Source organism: Vulpes lagopus, chromosome 3, assembly GCF_018345385.1.
Source record: "Vulpes lagopus strain Blue_001 chromosome 3, ASM1834538v1, whole genome shotgun sequence".
In the NCBI taxonomy this organism is placed as follows: Eukaryota; Metazoa; Chordata; class Mammalia; order Carnivora; family Canidae; genus Vulpes; species Vulpes lagopus.
The window spans coordinates 31,369,096-31,385,570 of record NC_054826.1 but is presented as its reverse complement, the minus strand read 5'-3'; the positions used below and the strand labels follow the sequence as shown (position 1 = coordinate 31,385,570).

Below are 16,475 nucleotides of genomic sequence, written 5' to 3'. Positions count from 1 at the left end.
AAAGAAAACCAAAAGAAGCAAAGTAGACAGATCAGGATGCCCACATGAATTCTCTCAATAGAAGGAAGCAGTAGTACATCCAGTCCATGTGGAATTGTTTGATTATTCCTCCAGAGGTCCAGTCTGAGTTAATGTAGCAATTCCTTGTAAGATCAGAGAAGGAGTTTTAAAACAAAATCTGTTGTTTGACCCACTTCCCTTTGAAGTATTTTTTGCTTTCCTGACTCTAGTTTGTTTGTTTGTTTGTTTGTTTTAATTGATGCACAATTCTAATTTTCTGGGTATTCAAACTTTTGTGCTAAGAGATTCCCGTGCTAGTCTCTAAATGGTATGTTGGCTAATGAGCAAACTCTAGATATCAACATTTTCTGATGAGGCTCTCAGCAAAGTCCTCATTCATCTCTCTTTGTAAGGTTATTCATCTCTTTTACAGACTATAGTATATGTTTTATGTGTATATATTTATATATATTATTTCCTATGATATAGTTAGTGATTCATCTACTGCTTGAACCAATTTTTTTTAATTAATTAATTTATTTATTTATTATAGTCACACAGAGAGAGAGAGAGAGAGAGGCAGAGACATAGGCAGAGGGAGAAGCAGGCTCCATGCACTGGGAGCCCGATGTGGGATTTGATCCCGGGTCTCCAGGATCGCGCCCTGGGCCAAAGGCAGGCACTAAACCACTGCGCCACCCAGGGATCCCTTGAACCAAATATTTATTGATGGCCTACCATATGTATATTTGCGTGCAAGATGCCATGGTACCTATAAAGAAAAGCTAACTATGATCTCTAACAGATTCAAGGAAGGGCTGGGATGGGAACTAGATCATGAAAGAGAGAGATTGAGAAAAAGGTTTTAAATTTAAGGAAGAGGAGAAAAGAAATCTTAGAATAAGAAAAGGAAGAAAATTCAAGCCAGATGTTTAATTCTATTTGGTACACATGTTTCTCAGATACTAATTTTGGCTAGGCTCATGTTTTTCACAACTTTGGCCTAAGGATCTTCCAAATGCTCCAGAGATATACACAAAAAACAAAATATCATAACCTCTGTATCAGCCCCATTGATGTACATGCATCATCTCAAATGGATGGATGTCATGTACAGGTCAGGCTGCATGTGAGCCACAAGCTTCTATTCCCCACTCCCAGCTGCATGCCAGCCATATCTAACAGATCCCAGCTCTTACAGTTAGATTCTCAGATTTGTTCAGATCGGACAGCTTCTACAATTGACTGGAATTGGTCCTACAGATGTAACCAACCTTCCAGTCCAGATCTGGCCTTGCTTCAGGCAAGAAGATGGTTAAGTGAATCTTGTCACTTTCCTCTCTTTACATTGATTCAACCCCAATTGACCATCCCAATATTACACAATAAAAATTAAAGTGACTTTAAGTTACACTTATTTGCAATCTCCTTGTACATAGCTATCAAAATAATGTCACTCAGCTCACAAATGTACAAACCTCATTTGACTTTTATGAGAGCCACAAGGTGTTCCTGGAGTAGATGACATATGAGAAAACTGAGACCATAAATGAGTTAAAATGACACTTAAAAGTTACACAGTGATTTTCTACAAACCCAGGTCTCCTAGTTCCTATCCTTCCTACTTTATTCCCTTGATTAGCAACAAAATAGCAAGCTTTTGAATATATGTGTTCTAGATTTGGGATATTACAGATTTTCTAAATATTAATCCTGTAATGATTCATGAGTACAATTAGTTTTAGGTATTTTAGTTGTGTTCTGGGAAACACTGCTTTGGAAACACTGATCTCATTTAGCCTCCTCCCATTTTATTGATGAGAAAGCTGAGACCCAAGAGGTTATGACTTCATTATGATGAAATATACAGAGAGGCAGAATCAGAACTAAAAGTCAGGTCTCTTCATAACTACTCTGCTTTTATACTTCACTTTTAGGCCTCCTAATAGTGTCTTAAAAGCTCATGGGGGTCTATTAAGACATTTGACATGGGATACACTGAACAAAGGGTTAATAATATAGACCTTGGGTAAAGTGATTAGAAAATTGGATTCTCAATCTAGGTAAGGCTTTATCACAAATATGTATGAATTTGTTTATAAGTATGGCAGAGTCTAGGTTTCCAGATCCTTCTTCAGAAACTGCATTATCATTCTGCATCCCATTTTTACAGGTATGCAGTATAAATTGAAAATAGATTCCAAAGAAGCTCTAAGGGGAAGACTGCAGTAATTTCTGTCTAGATGAGTTGAAAAAAACCACCTCTGAGCTAGACCATAAATCCTGGCTACTTTATAGCTTCTCCCATTCTATTCTTGTACTTGTTCAAAAAAAAAATTCAATTTCTTTAGTGAAACTATATTTTAAAAAAAAAAAGGTACAGACAGACTGCAAAGCAGATCTTAAAGTCAGAACTTCTATCAAGACAATGCTATCTATATGGATAAAAACCCATATGGATATCTCTTGAGCTTTCAGATAGCCTGTGTGGGAGTACCCCAGGTTTTCATATAGCATAAAACTCGGGCAAATCTTGAGGTCAATACTTCCCTAAAAAAATGGCAGTGCTGGATCAGGGGATGATGGCCTCAGTCCTGGTATTTTGCTTACTGCCATCACATAAGGCTTATCTCACATCAACTAAGCCAACAGTCTCTTAGGGGGGACAAGGAAATAATTTAACTAGGGTTCTGCTCCATCATTTTGAGGTACAAAGAGATACAAGAGAGGTCATTCAACTAGACAGTAACTGAGAGATTATAGAAATCTAGTTAAGAGATGATAAAAGTATAGGTTTAATATTTAGTTTCTGTGTATGAGCAAACTGGATGTCTTAAATCTTAGAGTACACGTCTTGCATTTATATGAAACACTGGGCTTAACTTCATTTTGCTTTTTTTCAGCTGCAGAGATTTTTCCTTTGTTCAGCCATGCATCTAAATCTTGCTGCCTGAATCCCCATCCGGTTATTACACACATCAATGTTACAGAATTTTCTTAAAAGGCTGGTGAGTCAAGCCTAAAGCAGACTACAAAATTTCCAGTCAGGTGGTCGTTTGCCTCCATCCATGTGTTCTTAGACTATTTAGATGCTGCCAAGGGCTTTTGTAGACATGGTTTTCTAAAGAGATTTTTGAGCAGATAAAAGGCAAAGACCAGGACAGTTTGGGGGCAAAAATACATTTTCTTAAAATTGTATTTATACAATGCCTTATGATGTATAAATCACTTTTCCAAATTATTTAGAGGTTTTGAGCCTAAATGCACATTAGAATCACTTGGAAACATGCCAACCTGGATATCCCACTGCCAGAGATTCTGAATAGAAAAATCTAGAGCAGGGTCCAGGAAACTACATTTCTATCAAACACCTGAAGGAAAGTCTGATGCAGGTGGTCTACAGACCAAGCTTAGAAAATCTCTGACTTATATAAGCCTAACCATGGCTGTGTCAGCTAATTATCACATTTTAGATCATTTAGAGATTCTAAAGATAAAGAAACTAATCCTCAGAGACTTAGATATTTGCCTAAGATCTTACATACAATGTGAGAGCTAGATTTAAAAAAAACACAAATTAAAAGATATTCACATTAAAAGCCCACTGTGCATGAATTAAAACATGAGTATAAAAGAAAACACTAATGGATTAGAGAAGGCAACTGTGTGTATGGGTGAAATCAAAAGGATAAAGAAATCATTTGGTTTTTTTTAAAGACTTTATTTATTTATTCATAGAGACACACACAGAGAGAGAGAGAGGGAGGCAGAGACACAGGCAGAGGGAGAAACAGGCATCATGCAGAGCCTGACATGGGACTTGATTCAGGGTCTCCAGGATCAAGCCCTGGGCTGCAGGCGGCGCTAAACCACTGCGCCACCGGGGCTGCCCAAAGAAACCATTTGTGAGAAAGAAGAATGAAAAGGAAGTTTTCTCCTATCACCACCATATCCAGTGGTCCCTTCCCAGACTTTTCCCAAAGGGTCACAGTCTCTGTCCCTGACCTCCTTGGTGTGACCTGGCCAGTCTAGAAATATTGGATCCTCACAGCCAGTCTAGAAATATTGGATCCTCGCCTCAGAATGTAAACTGATCCCATGTGAAGAGCAAATGTGGACATTTACTTCATTTTTAACTCTATACCTTCTCTTTCCATTATTTTCTTCTCAAACTGCTGGCTCCTCTCTTTATGTCACTATAGGATTCCAACTGTAAACAAGAGAGAAAAAAGTCTTTATTCACTAATCTTTTGAATCATTCATAAACTAGAGTCAGAATGCTAATATTAAATCAAACCTCTATTACTAATTTAATGCATGATCTTGGGCAAGTTGCTTAACCTGCCTGGACTTTGCAAAACAAAGCAGTCAGCCTAGATTTCCTCTAAGGGCACTTTCAACTTTGAAATGCTGAGATGCAAACTCTTTATAGTGAGCACCGAATATATGTAGGGCTCTGTGCTAGACTCAGAGGATAATAATCAGTCATGGACACTCAGCATGGAGCTTACCACTTAACTAAGCAGGAGGCAATAGGTAGGGAATTTAATGAATTACAGGAAGAAATATTAAAATGACAGGGGATTTATGAAAGAAAGAGCAAATATGAAGCTGAGGGATAGTATTTTCATCATCTCTTGCCTGTTAGCACCTACTCTTGTCCCTTCCAATCTTCCTGTATACTATACTCTGAGTGATCTCAAAATGCAAATCTGATCACCATCCCAACATAAAATCTATTGAAAAGTCTTTCCATTGAACCTACCATCCAAATTCCTCCATGTGACCTAAAAGGCAGGGTCTATGCTTGTTTTGTTTGGCCATGTATCTGCCCCCAGTGCCTGATACAAAGTAGGTAATACCTGTTAAAGAAATAAATGAGAGTGAATGAAATGAGTGAAAATATGACTTGAAACTTGGCTGGCTCCTAAAGGAAAACATAGCAGGATGAAACTTGACTAGAAAGGGAGAGGGACAAGGTTACACAGATGACACAGAAGCAGGAGGAGGGTTCATCCTCCCTGCAAGACAGGAAACAGCAGACCAGGTTTGAACGCACAAAAAATCCTCCTTATTCCACTCTGAAAAGACAACTGAGATGCAGAGTGGGAATCTGTAAACATGGGTACGGTACGTTTGTCCTCTTTTCAAGGGAATTAAAAGTCTCAGAGCTCTTAGTACTGTTAGCACCAAAAAGGCACTGAAGAGTTGAGTCAGTGACACTGATGGACAATACTGCTGCTTTTAAAATCAAAGAACTTGCGTGGAAGACCTAGGAATCAACTCTATTATCTTGCAGACAGTTTTCACATCAGAAGCTCATTTCCCCTCATTAGATTCCATGCCTTGCTCCTTCTTTTATGTATCTATTTCTTTACTTTGCCAGTCTGACCACTTAGAGCTGGTAGAAGCCTGGGTTTAGGGCTCATTTGAGCTAGAAAATTGATAAGCAGTGCTTCATGTTCACAGTGTTTCTCTTATCTGATGAGATCTCCTAAGAAAAGTGGGGCACACCAATTCAGAGTTGTCACAAACCTGTATTAGCCAAATAGAGACACCTTCTATTGAGCGCCATGCTAAGGGCTCTGCATGTATTATCCACAGGCAATTACAGCAGGTTGTTGAGAGTGTAGGCTGCAGATTTAGAGACTGAGGGTTCTCTCCTGGATCTACCTACCAGCTAGGTGACCCTGGCATGTTCATTAACCTCTGTGTGCCTCTTTTACCTTGTTTGTAAAATAGAAATAAAACCAGCATCTCTCTCATAGGTTGGATTAAATGAATTTTTATATGTAAAGTCCTTAGAACAGCTCTTGGCTTATAATAAATATATCACATAATTGTTAGATGCTGCCATTGTTGCTCTATTTCTCATTTGGTCCTCTTTTTTAAAAAAAGTATGAACTGATATTTCTGAGAAAGCTGAGAACTGCAGAGTTTAACTGACTAACCCAAGGTTACACAGCTAGTAAGTTACAGAATGCTATAGAACCTAAGCCAGGCCTACACCATGGCCAAAGTTTTTATGATCCCAGATACTGAAATGCTTGGAATCAGAATTGCAAAGGAAAACAGGGGCCAAAGGGATGGATGAATGAATGAATGAATGAATGAATGATGTCACTGATGTCCAACTGTGCAGGTATCAGTTGAACTGCCTAGCCACGGTTTTTGAATCGCAAAATGAAGACAAGTGCAGCTCATAAACTAAACCAAGACAGTGAACACACATCTGAGCCACCACTCTGAACCAATTTATACTTAGAAAAATATTTTACAGAGGAATCGCAGAGCAAAATTCTTTTATTGCCAATTGCTCTAAGATATAAAAATTGAGGGGCAACTGGGTGGCTCAGTGGTTGAGCATCTGCCTTTGGCTCAGGTAGTGATCTCCACATCCTGGGATCAAGTCCTGCATCGGGCTCCCTTCAGAGAGCCTGCTTCTCCCTCAGCCTATGTCTCTGCCTCTCTCTCTGTGTGTCTCTCATGAATAAATAAAATATTTTTTAAAAATGAAAAATTCTACTAGATCAAGTTCCATGAGGTGAGGGGTTGAATCTCTTGTTCACAAGTACAATGGTTGGTACACAGGAAGTAATCTATAAAAGCTTTGAATTGAATGCATAAGCACAGTGTTTGGGATGCAGATATGAACAAAACTAACAAGTTCTAGATTTTATATCCTGTGGGAAATATGAACATTCAATATATTATATAATTGTAAGCATATGCAGTGTTACAAAAGAGAACTCATGGCACAGTGGATACAAAAAACAGGGGGACGTGACCTTGTCTGGGCATGAGGGAAGGTCTTTTCAGGAAAGTGATGTGTGATCTAAATCCCAAAGAACGGGTGGGAATAACCAGGTTAATGGATGTCAGCAAGACTGAGAAGCAGAGTCTGTGATTTGTAATGGCTGCTTCCAAAAGGCTATACAATAATAGTATGGAAAAATGAAAACATTTGTTCTTTGCTGGTCAAGAGAAAAGAACAAAACAAGGAGAAGTCAAGGTTGAGATACGGAAAAAAACTTTGAAACACAGAGCTGACCTGAAGGATGTATTTTGTGACTTCATGTTCAACAAGGTGTTACAGCAGACAAAGAGGGGAAAAACCCAATAGTTCCAGTTGTTACAGAGGGCGTGCCTTCCTCAAGCAGGAGTTGAAGGCTACACTCCAAAGTCTTTCCAACCCTGAGTTTCTGTAATTCTAATTAGAATTAGGATTGTCTTGTTTCCCAGTAGCAATCCCAGCATGAGCTCAAAACAAAACCAGAAAAGGCAAATTAATCTCCATAACCAGCCCTCTTCAGCCCAGGGAAGTTGGTTTTTCAAGGCTTCTTTCTCCTTTTTAATTGGCCACACCTCCCACAAGGCTGTGCTTTTTATCCTGTTCTGATTGCTCCTCTTGTGGAGAAAATGATAGAAGACACAAATGAATCCATATTTATGTAATGACAACTCTATTCTAATTCTTTTTTTTTTTTTTTCTTTTTTTTTTTCTATTCTAATTCTTCCAGGCATATCTGATGGTGAGAGACTGGCACCATCAGATGTCATTCTGAATGGTTAAGACCATAATTCTAGAGTCAGAGAGATCTGGATTGAATCCCAGTCTCACCAGTTATAAATTGCATGATCTTGGCCATTGCTCCAAGCCTCATTTTCCCTTGGTAATATGGGAATAATTGTCGTACATGTGCTGTGTGGACATATCTCATATGCTTGTCATGAGGGATAAGTGTGATGATGAACAGAAAGTGCTTTATATTTTCCCTTAAAGAGTACAATCCCTTGATCTTAGTCAATATCTTTGTTATTAATAAGAGGACTGTGCTAAAAGAATACTGCTCTACTCGAAGGAACCTATACAAAAATGGTGACAGCACTATGGGCACCAAAATAGGGAAAGTGGTAATATTCTGGGGATGAGGGAATTGACAGCTATTGATTTGTAAAGCAAAGTTTAGTATGGCAATGATTTCAGGTCCAAAATTTGTTATTAATGCATTGATAGTCTGAAATCAAGGCACAGAGGACTTAAGTAATTTGCCTAACGGCATTCCGTTGGAAAGTAATAGAGCTTTAATTTGAACTTAGGCAATTCTGACATCAAAGGTCAGGCACTTATGCAATTTCCATTAGTTCCAGCCACACCAGCTGTAAAACAAACCCACTGGCTTCAAAAAAGGCGATATAGTACAGCAGCTTTATGTAGAGTCAGACCTCCTGACTCACATTCTAAGTCTTTCACCAACTAGCTCTCTGAGTTATCTTCTACAGTTTATGTAACCTTATCAAGCTCTGGTTTCCTCATCTGTAAAATGGGAAACATAACAACCATTCTTGCCTGTTTCATTTTCATAAGAATGAAATCACATTCTTAGCTAAATGCCTAGCCCGTACTAACTGATAATATTTAGAAGCTAGTAAACTCTAAGAGCTAGGAAAACCTAAAAAATCATATCTAGTTCTGGATTTTTTTTTAATAAGATAAAGCTAGAGACCAAGAAGTAAAGAGACCTGCTCAAAGTCATTAAATGATTAGGAGTTTCTGTGCTAAATCCTGCAGTGCTCCTTAGTGGCAGGAACTGATTCTTATTCATCTTGCCATCTCTCAAGTGCTTAGTACTCTAGGAGTGCAGGAGGGAATGAAGGAAAGGATGAATGTAGGGAGTGAGGAGGGAGAACCAAGGCAGGAAGAGAGGATACCCCAGAGGATTCCATGGTCTACTTTGAGCAACTGCGATCACATCGAAGGTCCAGATCTTGTTCCAGCCTCAGCATTAATGATTTTCTCTGATAGCACTCTCCTCCAGGCTGCAGCCAATTTCCTTCCTACTCTTTTCTGTTGTCTGCTGCTCTCCAGCCTCCCAGCAGAAATTTGAAGGTGGAGAGAATCTGACTGACGCAGGAAGCTCTAGCTGGGATCCAGCAAACAAGGGAAGTCTATACTTGCAGTCAAAAACTGCTGCATAGGACAGTCTACCTCCTTCACTTCACTGCCCTTGTTCACCCTTTTGACACTAAAAGGGCTTTGCACACAGATGCCCGATGTGCCATTAAGTGTGCAGGGATAATAACTGCCAATCAGTCCATGTGCCAAGAAGATAATTTGCATGATGACACAGGGTCTGTTCTGGCTCTGTGCTCATTAAGAGAAACAGTGATTTTTCCATTATCCTTAAATTTCTTAAGCATTGAATGTTCTACATGATGGCTTTAAAAGCATCACCATTGCACTATGGGTAATGTCCCCAACTGTAAGCCCTTTACATATTTCATTTTCTTTAAATGATCAACCAAGTTTGAATGTTTTCAGAGAATGAATAATACTGTTTCAGTCACATTTTTCTGCATCCAAATTTCTATCATAGCCTAAGTTTTAAGATAAGAATGAGCTAACAGGGATCCCTGGGTGGCGCAGCGGTTTGGCGCCTGCCTTTGGCCCAGGGCGCGATCCTGGAGACCCAGGATCGAATCCCACGTCGGGCTCCCGGTGCATGGAGCCTGCTTCTCCCTCTGCCCATGTCTCTGCTTCTCTCTCTCTCACTGTGTGCCTATCATAAATAAATAAAATTTTAAAAAAAATTAAAGAATGAGCTAACAAAGAGAGAGTAAAAAAGATGAATATACAAAGTTGTACTTCTGTGTGTTTCCATCTGTCACACACCACAGTTCTCATGCCCTTCTTCTCAGAGGCAGTCATTTTCCCACTACCCACCAGGGACTCGTGATATTCACTTCTACCTAGGGGAGACTAAATATGGCAGGGGCCAACACATCTCAATTAAATTGACATTTTAGCATTCAGACTGATGTTGTGATCCAGCTTTTCTGTCTGCATCATTATGACACAAATAAGCATAATTAAACATCCTAAAGTAGAATCTTTTTCAGCCTGCTTTTCTCACCTGGGGTCTGGGTGAGTTTTGACTATCTAAATTCCTGATTTGCCTCTTATTATGGGGTTCCAAACTGTGTGTATATTTGTTTCATCTGCTTGGTCCTCTGAACTTCTGTCTCTTTTGATATGTGATTATGTAATCTATGCAAGAACATTTTTCCTTGGTGATCTAAGGATCCTCTAAGGTTCTGGGTCAGTGTTACTTTCCTGAGCATGCGTTGACCACGTTTGGCTAGAGTGGCTTTTACATCTGTTTCAAACCACCTTAGTAAGCCAGAATAATGGCAATGGCTAAAGTTTACTGAGTATCTTTATATGTCAAGCACTGTGAAGACCATATAGCTTGGATTGCCCCATAGAAAAATAATATAGTTATTATTGTAACTAATTAAAATAGTATCTGGGGTAGATACTATTATTTTGCCCAGGAAGCTAAAACTAAAAGAGGTTGAGTAGACCAACAAGTGATAGAGGTGGATGTTTAAGTCATAAGGATAGAGGCCTCATAATTGGGATTAGTATTCTTATAAAAGAGACCCCACAGAGCTCTCTAGCCAGCAGTATGCAACTTGGAAGAGAACCTTCACCAGAAACTATCCCATGATTTTGGTCTTCAAAAATGTGAGAAACAAATATTTTATTATAACAGCCCAAAAAGACTTAGATAGTAGCTACCTACATAAAGCCTAGAGAATAAGGATCTAAAAATGGGCAAGAGCTAAAATTCACCCCCCCACCCAGACACACACACACACACACACACACACACAGGCATGGTCTCTTTAGGACACTGACATGGTCAAAATGCCACTGGGAATTTGCCAAATTGTACTTGTGTCTCTTCTTTATTCTTTTGAAATTTCTGACTAGCAATCAGGAGCACTAAGCTAGCAATCCTAAATCATACACCTGTATTTAGGGGGTAGGGAGCAATCTCAACACCTTGAGGAAGAGATGGGTCCTGCTTCTCACCAACAACCCCCAGTGGAGAATTCCCCCATAAAATGAAGAGTATTCAAAGGCTGAGTAGCATAAATGTATGTACAACTGTACATCAGTTGACTTGTTTGTGTCTCTGGGAGGCCTGTGAACCTCATAAGAACATGAACTGGGACCATCTTGGTCCCTGGAGGGAACTAACTCCTAGTCTAAGGTCTGTTGCACAACAAGTACCCTATAAATGCATGTTAAATGAACAAATTAAGGAAATGTTTTATGGGTGGTTCCTAGAAAGGGGTATATATTATCAGGATAAAATAGGGGAAGGCCTTCTACATAGGGAGAATACCATGACCAGAGAGACAGGGAGGCAGGAACCATCTGACCTTATGGAGGAGAAGATGAAGAAAATGGTCTCAGTGGAGAAGTTTCAGTAATATATGAGACTAATCAATAAGATGGGGATAAATTATGAAAATCCTAGAAGCCTTGTAGGCTTAGAAGCAGAGGGAAGGCAATGAAGGTAGGAGATGCCATATATTCTTTTTTTGTTGTTGTTAATAGCTTATTTGTGGTATAGTTGATCTACAATAAATTCCACAGTTTAAAGTGTACAATTAGATAAAGTTGACAAAAGATATATGCTGTGAAACCATTACTTCCATTACTATGAGTAACACAATCAAGATAATGAACATATACATTCCTCTTAAAATTTCCCCATGTTGCTCTGGAATTCCTTTTGCCTCCCTTTCTGCATTATCTTCCCACCTGTCTCTAGGCAACCACTGATCTGCTTTTGGTCACTATAATTCAGATTTTCTTGATTTTTATATAGATGGAATATACAATAAGTATGGTTTTGGTCTGGTTCTTTCATTCAACATGATTATGTTCAGATGCATTTATATTGTGTATATCAATAATTAAACTGTTTTTGTTGCTGAGTAATATTTCATGGTATGAATATTTACTTTATTTGTCTAACTGTTGATGGAAATTTGAATTGTTTTTGGTTATAAACACACATATGAACACCTTTATATGAAGCACTCTATAGACATAGGCTTTATTTCTCTTGAGTAAACACTTAGGAGAAACATGGTTGGGTTATATGGTAGTGTGGCATGTTTAGCTTTCTAAGAAACTCGTGTGGTAGTGGCATATTAAGCTTTTTAAAGAAACTGTGAAATTCTTTTTCAAAGTGGTTTTACAATTTTCCAATGCCACCAGCAGTGTACAGGAAAATCCAGTTGACATCCTCACCAACACCTGCTATAGTCATTAGTGCTGGTGTTGATATTACGATTTTAGCCATCAGATTTCTGATGTGTAAAGTATAAAGTGGTATCTCATTGTGAATTTGATTTGCATTGCCTTAATGAATCATAATGTTGAACATCTTTTCATATGTTTGTTTTCCGTCAGCATACCTTACTTTATAAAATATGTGTTCTAATCTTTTGCCCATTTTAATTGGGTTGTTTGGTTTTTTACAATTAAATTTAGAGTTCTTGATTCTGGATTCAAGCCCTTTATCCAGATGTTTATACAGTAGTAGTAACAACAGCAACCACAACTAACATTTACTTTGGCTTAACAGTGTGCTGTTTGCGTCACACCATTGTCTCAATACTTAAAGCAATCCTGTGATCAACATACTATAATTATCTCTGTCCTACAGGTAAGAAACCCTACAGGTAAGGCTTACACAGATTAAGTAGCTTGGTTAAGATCTCACTGTTAATAAGAGATAGAGCCAGAACTTGAACTGCAAGATCCATTCTTTTTATGTCACCTGAAGAGATAGAGGAAAATCAATCCTCATTAAATAAAGCAAACTCTCCAAGAATTTTTTTTAAATAGAACTATGTTTACTGTCAGAGAATAAACTGTCTTCATAAAAATATTTCCCCATGTAGTAACTCACCAAGAAGGCTTTGAAAAAGTTTTGACCTGAGTCCCATAATACATTTTGGAACAGAGAGTTCTGTCCCAGAACAAAATAAATAGGTAAGGTTAATCATAGCTTGGCCATGCATGACTCTCTTCTCTTGGCTGAGTGTACCAGCATGAATCAACCATTAATCAACCACAATATGATAGGTATAATCGCAAAAGGAAGATGATATAAGAAATTGTGGTGAGGGCACTTTAAAATTTGTTAAGGGAACCAAAATTGACAACTTAATGTTTTAGTAAAAGTGTCAAAATCATCATCAGAAAGATTTAATTCCATAGATTTTGGAAATTACTTTCACTTTTCACTCACTGTGCCCCAGGGTAGATGTTCAGATATTCTACTCCCCTAGTTACATCAAATCTTTAATTCAACAACTATTGTATGTCTATTTTTCTGCTAGCATTGTATACAGATACAGAATAAGTAAAAATAATAAAACATCGTGTTCAGTGTTTATATTAAAAATACTCATATCCAAGATCTATAAAGAACTTATCAAATTCAATACCCAAAACCAAATAATCCAGTCAAGATATGGGCAGAAGACACGAAAAGACATTTCTCCAAATAAGACATACAAATGACCAACAGAAACATGAAAAAAAAAAAAATGCTCCACATCACGTGTCATCAGGGAAATAGAAAGCAAAGCCACAATGACATATCACCTCACATCAGTCAGAATGACTAAAATTAATCAGTCGGGAAACAACCAATGTTGGCAAAGATGCGGAGAAAAGTGAACCCTCTTACATTCCTGGTGGGAATGCAAGCTTGTACGGCCACTCTGGAAAACAGTATGGAGGTTCCTCAAGAAGTTAAAAATAGAGCTACCCTGTGGCCCAGCAATTGCACTACTAGGTATTTACCCCAAAGATGCAAATGTAGTGATCCAAAGAGGCACCTGCACCCCAATGTTTACAGCAGCAGTATCCATAGTAGCCGAACTTTGGAAAGAACCCAGATGTCCAATGACAGACGAATGGATATACAAGGTGTGGTATATATTGGAATATAATTCAGCCATCAAAAGGATGAAATCTTACCATTTACACCTACATGGATGGAACTGGAAGGTATTAGGCTGAGCGAAATAAGTCAATCAGAGAAAGAAAATTATCATATGGTTTCACTTACATGTGAAATATAAAAAATAGTATAGAGGATCATAGGGGAAGGGAGGGAAAAGTGAAAGGGAAGAAATCAGAGAGAAAGACAAACTATGACAGACTCTCAACTATAGAAAACAAACGGAGGGTTGCTGAAGGGGAGGTGGGTAGGGGGATGGGGTAACTGGGTGATGGGCATTAAGGATGACATGTGATGTGATGAACACTGGGTGTTATAGGCAACTGATGAATAACTGAACTGTACATCTGAAAGTAATAATGTACTATATGTTGGCTAATTGAATTAAAATTACAAAAATATTTAACCACCAGCATGGCATGGCCACCAATCAATCAGAATGCCAGAATGTCATGCTGGTATATACCACAGAAATGCCAGCCCTGTAATAAGTATTATCATATCATTATATTGTTTTATAGTTTATAAGACATTTTTATATCAAGTATCTCATTTGAATTTCATAGCATTGGCAGCTAGGCATGATTATCCCCACTTCACACATAAAAATGATCAGAAAGGTAAATGATGTTTTCCTCTACTTTCCATAGCTAGTTAATCATAGAAAGGGGAATTAAAATTAGATATTATGACTCATGATCCAATAATGTTTCACCATTCCCCACAACCTCTGGCTCCAATGAGCAAATGATCCTGTTGGAATAATACATGCACATCTCTGAAACAAAGACAAGACACTTAGTGGAATAAATATATATTAAACACAGATGCTTCAGATTCAGAGAAAGAATGAGGTATAAAAATTGATATTCCAAAAATGGTAGCAACTATTAAATATTCTTAGAACAAAGAAGGCTCCAGAGTTCTAAATGTTCTGCATCAACTGCATATTTGGCATCCTGTCTCCAGGCCCAACTATGACACTAGTCCAAGCCTACAAAGCCTTGACCCTCAAAGTGTGATCCTTAAATCAGCAGTATCAGCATTACCTTGGAGCATGCTAGAAATGCAGAACCTTGGGGTGCCTGGGTGGCTCAGTCAGTTAAGCACTTGACTCTTGATTTCTGCTCAGGTCATGATCTCAGAGTCCTGGGATTAAGCCCTACATTGGGCTCCATGCTCAGAGGCAAGTCTGCTTGAAGATTCTCTCTCCCACTGCCCCACCCACCCATTCGCTCATTGTCTCTCTCTCTTTAAAATAAATAAATAGAACCTCAGCCTGTACCCACCTCCCCATATGACCTACTGAATCTAGATTTTCACAAGATCTCAAGGAGATTTATATATATATATCAAAGTTTGAGATGTACTACTCTAGATCACCTATCATTACTCAGATGAGCTTTGTTCATCCTCTAATATGATTTCATAGCTATTGTTAACCACCATCACCTATCTCAGCTCTTCTGCTGAGTGCTCTAGAACTTACAGTCTATACCAGAAAAATCTTCTATATCTTCAAACTTCACTTTAGCTCTTCCATCACACAATGAATTGTGCATTGATTATGAAACTTGCTTCCTTTGTAGGCCTCTCAAGTGGAGATTGTTTTTACCTTCCACACCCTACATTGCAAAGAATGTGGAGATGAAGCTAAGAGCTCTCCTTTATCCTTGCAATTACTTATAGTCAACCATTTCCTCCTTCTTCTTTCCAAAATCCTGCTGTTTTTGAAGCACAGGACATCAAGCTCTACCACCCATTATTGTGCCTGTTGCAGTCACCTGCTATTCTCCTTAGCTTCCTTAATCACTGAAAAATAAGTCTCAAAATCACTGTCATATTCCTCTTCCCTTCTACACTACCATCTTTTTTCTTCCTCTACTCTATAACTATGTTAGCATTTCTGACCATTTCCACACCAATGCCTGGTCACAATCCAAGCCCTGTGATTCTCAGCCCTTTACTACCTCAATTTTCTATTTCACCTCATTTCAGCTACCCACTACCATGGCCATACATTAGACCTTGCTATTACTAATAACTGCATTGCTTATGAAATATTTTTTTCAAACATCTGCTCTTATTTTTGCAACTAAGTTAATTTTATAATCTCCCAAATTTTCCTGTACAAATTCTTTAAGTACCATTAGGACCTCTAGCACATCAGCTCCACCACTTTTCATTGCCCATTCCCTGTCTTATGCCCTCTGTTCCTCCTTTTTTTTTTTTTCTTGGATGCCATGATCAACCTCTATACCCACTTCTTTCATATACCCCCCACACACACCCTGGATCCTCTTCTTTCCTTTAGTCCAGTTTGGCAAAACCCCAATTGTAGTTTAACTTGGTCCTCCACCTATTTTGCAACTACACTCAAGTATCTGAAAGGGGCTGGAGAAAAACACACTATGGTCTAATTTGTGTCTCTTTAAATCTATGACTACCAAACTCAAGAAGGCCTCTAGTACTACCCAGCAATTTTGCTATCTTCCCCAATTAATTCACTTTTCCATTCTCCAAGGTGAATATTCACACATCCTCATCTCCTCTGAAATCTTCAGCATTATCTCCCTTCTCCTCACTCTCAGCTCTTAATTTACTTTTTGTTTCACTGAGAAAATGACTTTGCTCTTA

At 38.4% G+C, this 16,475-nt stretch overlaps 1 long non-coding RNA gene across 2 annotated transcripts in view; it reads right to left on the bottom strand.

Moving 5' to 3' along the window:
* The window catches only part of LOC121487937, a 109,738-nt gene that overhangs the window by 84,896 nt on the left and 8,367 nt on the right, over positions 1–16,475 (bottom strand). The window contains exons 2-3 of one of the 2 annotated variants that reach the window (XR_005986945.1): positions 4,766–4,862; positions 4,145–4,210 (exon numbers count right to left, since the gene is read on the bottom strand). The exons of the other annotated variant lie outside the window; for it this stretch is intronic. This is a non-coding gene — a long non-coding RNA (uncharacterized LOC121487937). The remainder of the gene's footprint in view (positions 1–4,144; positions 4,211–4,765; positions 4,863–16,475) is intronic. 2 annotated transcript variants of the gene reach the window in all.